General features: G+C 32.9%; 1 non-coding gene across 1 annotated transcript; it reads left to right on the top strand.

Annotated features, from left to right (window-relative positions):
- The first annotated feature begins 665 nt into the window (after positions 1-665).
- Positions 666-772, top strand: LOC141545295 (U6 spliceosomal RNA). Its single transcript, XR_012482972.1, has one exon. It is a non-coding gene; the product is annotated as a U6 spliceosomal RNA (small nuclear RNA).
- The last annotated feature ends 5,509 nt before the right edge of the window (positions 773-6,281 follow it).

Raw genomic sequence — 6,281 nt, 5'->3', positions numbered from 1 at the left:
GGAAAGAAGTTCAAATTATCAGTTTAAAAAGATTAAGTTAAGTTTATTTTAAGGTTTACAATTATAACAATGAATATTTATGAAGTACTATAAAGTTTGCACTTTATATACATTATACTCTTTGATTATCTATACATACCCATAAGGGAGATGCAATCAATGTTATTATGCCTATTTGTAGGTGAAGATATTGAGTCACAAGAAGATAGTCACTAGCCAATGTAACAAATAATTATCAAAGGAAGGATTCGAACCCAGCTCTTCTAAGCCCAGATCCAGCTCTGCTAGTTAAAACAATTTGTCACAGTACTTAGTGTTCATTCCCCCACCCCCATTATTATAAACAGAGAACTGGTTGTAATGAGAAAAATTTAGAAATACAAGTTAACTGTACAATAACAGGATGCACCTGCAGATTTCATAGAAATAGGTGACAGAAGATTCATATTATCTGTGCCGTTACAATTACTCCCAGGGTATATGACACACTGCAGGTTAAAGCACAACCTAAGATTCTTTCAGACCTTTCAAAAATGAAAAAGACTGTCTGACAAACAAAATGTCAGACTGCTGCAAACTGATGAAAAAAGAGAGCTGAAAATTCTTGTTAAACAAGTTAAGATTAGAAACATAGTTGTTCAACATAATAAAAACAAAACCAAGGAGTACCCAATTCAGCAACATATTCACTAAAACTGGAACAATACAGAGAATATTAGCACGGCCCCTCAGCAGGGATGACCTGCAAATTTGTAAAGATTTACACATTTTAACTCTATAAATATACTATAGTACAAAACATACTTTACATATATAGAAAGACTGACCTAAACAATTTAAGGAATATTAATTGCTCCTGGATAATCCAAGCCATAATGATAAAAAAAAAAAAAACTACTAAAATTAAATTCCTACCAAAGGTGACTTTGCAAATATAGAGAGAAAAAACTAATAAAATTCATCTGGAGAAAGAAAAAAGCAAGAATCTCAATGGAAAAAAAGTAAAAAGAAAGCACTTCATCAGTACCAGATCTCAAGTTGTATTACAAAGCAGTAACCATTTTCAAAATTTAATACTGATTTAAAAATAGAGAGATAGATCATTCAAACATAATTAAGTGCAAAATATATGGAAGCAAATGGGCAGAGTAGCCTACTTTTTAATAAAACCAAACACTTTCAACTACTGGAGTAAAAACTCAAATTTGCCACAAAAGTGCTGAAAAGCATTTACTTTCTGAAAAAAAAAAAACCCTCTTATAGAAACTATCTCATGACTTCCTTTCTATTCTCAAGGGTATTACTATCATCCCAGTCACCAAAGTTTACAATGTAGGTGTTATCCTTATCTCTTCACTCATCACCACCCCCATATCCCATCACTTTTCAAGTTCTGTCATTTATGACTTCATTCCATCTCTAATATACTCTCTTTTCTATCTCCTCTCATTGCAACCACCCTAGTACAAGCCCTTATCACTTTATTCTTGTACTATTACACTAACCTACTGGTCAATCTCCCAGCCTCAAATCCCTCCATTCAACTATCCAATTAATTGATCATCCTCAAACACAAGTCTAAATGCATTGAATATATTTCAATGGCTCCCTGTTACTTTCAGTTCATAACCTGATCCTCTTCTAGCTTTCCATTCTTCTTATACCTTCCTCCATTTCATGTACTCTGATAATCAGTGACACAAACCTGCTTTCTATTTCTAAAACACAATACTCCATCTCCAAATTGATCATTTTCATTAGCTACCTCTCCTGACTAGAATGTTCTCCTTCTTTGTTTCTGCCTCTTAGCTTCCTTGGCTTCCTTCAAGTTTCATTTGAAGTTTCACCTTTTGCAAGAAGTCTTTCCCTCTTTTTCTTAATTTTTGTGTCTTCCTGCTTAGACCATCTCTATTTTATCGTGAATTCATCTTTTCTGTATATGGTTTTTTGTATGTTGTTTCTCTCATGAGACTGTAAGCTCCTTGTGAGCAGGGACTGTTTTTGTCTTTTTTCCTCTTAATATCATGCCACGTAAATAGTAGGTACTTAATGAATACTAGTTGACCAAGTGGCTGGTCATATACCAAAATAAGTTCCAAATAAGTTCATATAGTTATATTCAATTCTTCGGAACCTCATAAGGGATTTCTTGGCAAAGATATTGAAATGTTTTGCTATTCTTCATCTAAATAAGTATGTGATCAAGAAATAAAAGCTCAAACCATAAACAACTTAGAACAGTGAACCAAACAAAAAGTGACCAAACAAAAGAGAGAGAAGATCACAATTAAGAGCAATTTCAATTATGTAACATTCAAAAGGATTTTTTTTTTAAGAAACAAAACCCAGGCAATTAATATTAGAAGGGAAGAAACTTCCAGGGATGGATCCAAGATGGCAAACTAGAGCAGAGGAAGAACTCAGCCAAACTCTCCCAATATTCCTCTAATAAAGTTAAAATAATGCCTCAAATCAAGTTCTGAAGTGCCAGAGGCAACAAAAGGTGAGAGTGAGACATTCTTCCAGGCAAAGACAATTTAAGAAAATAATTCTGGGAAGATGACAGAGTAGATCAGAAAAATTTTGGCTCAACAAATTTCTTACACACACATACAGAAAAAAGATAACATCACTTCAGAGGAAACAAAGAAGAGCAAAATAAGTCTTGGGGAGAGAGGGAGTTGTAATGTAGGAGAATTTGAGAAAACCTGATCTAAAGGGATAGAGTGAAATACAAACACCTCCAGGCCAATACTGTGGAATCAATAAAAAACTTACTCAGAAAAGCTAAATATAATCCTGAAGAGGAAAAAGGTCTTTTAATAAACTGGAAGACTTTCAGGTATTTGAGGAAGGATAGCAGAACATAATGGAAAATACATTATATAGATCTAGGAGAAATATAATATAAACATTATTGACCAATTATAAGGAACTCAATAAAGTCAAATTATATGCTTATTGTGAAAATATCAGTATTCTTGACAGTCATCATTATTTGGATAGTTTGAAAGAAAGATGTGGGCTAAGTTAGTAAGATGAGGTAATTCTTTAAAAAAGTAAAACTGTGTAAGGAGAGATTAAAAAGGACTAATTATAACTTAGAATGTAAATGGAATGAATTTATCCATAAAATAAAAATGGATAGCAGATTAAAAATTTGAAATCAACAATATGTTGCTTTCAGGAAACATAAAAATGAGAAATACACACAAAGATAAAATAAAGGGCAGAAGTAGAATTTGTTGTATTAAAAAAAAAACAAAATTAAAGCAAAAATATATTTAATCAAAATAGAAAAATAGGAAATTACACCATGTGTCAAAAACATTATTCCAATAGTATAAGATATCTGAGAGTCTACATGCTAAAATAGACACAAGAAGTTCAAAAACATAAAACACTCTTTATTACAAATAAAGTCAGTTCTAAATATTTATTGTTGATGGGTAACTAAAGGAATTGTAAGTAAAATATGATTCTTTCCCCTAACTAATCTATTTCTTTAATGTCATCCCAATTAGATTACTAAAAATTATCTTACTGAGTTAGAAAAATAATCATAAAGTTTATTTGGAAGAACAAAAGGTCAGAAACTTCATAGAAGCTGGGGGAGGGGAAGATGTAAAGATAAAGATAGCAGATTCAGCAGTACCAGACCTTAAACTATATTATAAAGTAAGAATATTATTGAAGTGCAAGATGGATAGTTTTGATCATTTATGTTAAAATTTTCTTGTGAAAATAAAACTTACATAGTTAAGAATAGAAGGAATGCAGAAAATTTAGGTAAAAAACTTTCATAGACAATCTCTCAGATAGGATATGATTGCATTGGAACATCGTTTGCTATGTGGTAGGAAATGATGAACTGGTTGATTTAAAAAAAAAAACAGGGCAAGGATTTACACTTATGAACTTTACCTCTTTAAAGAAACAGATCACAAATGAAAATAAGCATAGTTTGCTCTTACATTTATTTATATGATTGTATATGTGTTTTTATGTGTATGTGTATAGACAACTGTATGTGTATCTGCATTTAATTATGGCTGTCTTTGGGGGAGACAAGAAGCAGAAAAAAGTAAAAATTGCACAGGAGAGAAGAAAAGAAAACCTACAAGAAAGCAAAAAAAAGTTGGGCAGCATCTAGGGGAGAGGGTGGAGGGAAGGAGGGGAAAGTTCAGAACAGAAGGGAGTATAAGGGATAATGTTGCAAAAAATTATCTGTGCATATGTACTGTCAAAAAATGTAATAATTATAAAATTAATAAAAAAAAAGAAAAGTTGAGCAGCTTTGAAAACAATGTGCGGTATATATTATATAGATTTCCTTGAAATGAAAATGTATTTTATATTGAATTCTCTCTTATGTTCTGCTCTGTACATGGCAATTTTATTTTCTTTTTTTGTTTTTTATTTACTTAAAATAAATTTTTAAAAAATAAAAAAATCAAAGAAAATCTAGGTGATTGGAAAGAAAGATCTGTGACATAGGAGTAGAGCCTAGCTTGGAGCCCATAGGAATGCAATTCCAGTAACAACAGAAACAGCAGCTTCAGGAGCTCTCAAGCCAAAGACAAGTAAAGGGATTTGGCAACTGGTCAGAAAGAAATTAAAGGGGACCGCTGTGCTCACTGATTGTGGGGAGCAAACACTACTCAACTTCATTGACTATACTTACTTCAGGTCACAATTCAAAGGCAGAGAAGAGTGTTTTCAGGCAAAAGGGACCAGTATCACTTCTGGTCCCAAGGAAATTGACGCCTCAAGTAGTATTAATTACAATTCTAAAGAATCAGGGGATTTTCCTGGGTTATGACAATATTGTAATGACAAACAACTTTGAAAGACTTAAGAATTCTGAATAATACAATAACCAACCAATTTTCCAAAAGATGCATGATGAAGCATAGCACTTAACTCCTGACAGAGATGATGGATTCACGGTACTGACTAAAAAAAAAATTTTGGAGGAATTGATAATATGGAATTTATTTTGCTTCACTATGCATATTTGTTACAAGGATTTTGTTTTTCTCTTTTTTTCCCAATGTGGGGAGGAGGGAGAGAAAATAAGATATTTGTTCATTGAAAAAAAAAGAAACCTAAAAATGTCAAAAACAAAAGCAAGACTCCACAGACCTGCAAGGTAAATTCTAATTGACTATCACTGTTGGTGCTACCATGTTAAATTTAATACATAATTTAAAATAAACTACATGTAATAGATTCAAAATTTCAAATATAATTCCCATTTTCTGGCTTTCTTTGAATATGAAAATGCTTATATTTGTTGATAATTCTCTACTTCATAATAACTTAAAAAAAAAACAACATTGCAAATGGTTTAAAGGCAAAAAGAAAAAACCATAATGGCAGATAATAGCTGGTTTTCTAGACCATGGCCACAATCAGGACAGAAGCTTAGCTTTAGCATAAATTTCATGAGAAATTTTCCATGATGTTTTATGGGGTTATGCAGTTCAGTATCCTCATTGGTTGTTAGCATATTGAGAGCTGCTTATACAGAGAGAATGAACGGTGGAGAGAGGATATAAAAAGTTATTTTATTGAGGTAGAAAAAATATTAACAGAATTCATTCCTCTGTGCGCAGGTTTCTTAGGAGCTCTGAATCTCCTCCAGCTTTTGTCCTTTCTCAAATCAGACAGGTCTCCTTTCAGCCTGCCTGGCATCAAAACTCTATCCCAGAGTCGATTCTCTCAGACCCAATGCTGCCCTTCTTTTATCCTCCCAGAGAATAGGCAGGTGAGAACTCAACGGGGCGTGGGGAAATACTTCCACCAATGAATTTGCTCCTCTTAGAATTCCTAAGGTGTGAATTCCCTTTAAAGGCCCGAACCAAAGGTCTGAGCCAGAGAACTGTCAAGTCAACCTGAGTTCTCACCTTATCACTGTCCAGACAACCTGAGTTCTCACCTTGTCACTGTCCAGACAACCTGAGTTCTCACCTGGTAATCCTAACATCGAACCATTTTACTTTTCTATTTGTATTGTTAAAGCTTAATATAATGTTTTGCATATAGTAAGTACTTACTAAATGCTTTTTATTCATTCATTCATGAGGCAGATATTGCAGGAAACAAAAACAAAGATATAATAGTCTTTATTCTCCACACCTCACTAAGAGTTTAATTCTATTGTTAGAGGCAATATGTACACACATAAATATATATAAAATAAGCATAAGGTAATTTGAGGGATCCTGGAGCATCTAGGAGCAGATCAGCAAAGGTTGATAGAGGTGCCATCTGAGCTG

This window comes from Sminthopsis crassicaudata, chromosome 5 (genome assembly GCF_048593235.1).
Source record: "Sminthopsis crassicaudata isolate SCR6 chromosome 5, ASM4859323v1, whole genome shotgun sequence".
Lineage (NCBI taxonomy): Eukaryota > Metazoa > Chordata > Mammalia > Dasyuromorphia > Dasyuridae > Sminthopsis > Sminthopsis crassicaudata.
Note: the sequence above shows the minus strand (reverse complement) of the source record. Positions and strands in the feature narration are given on the sequence as shown.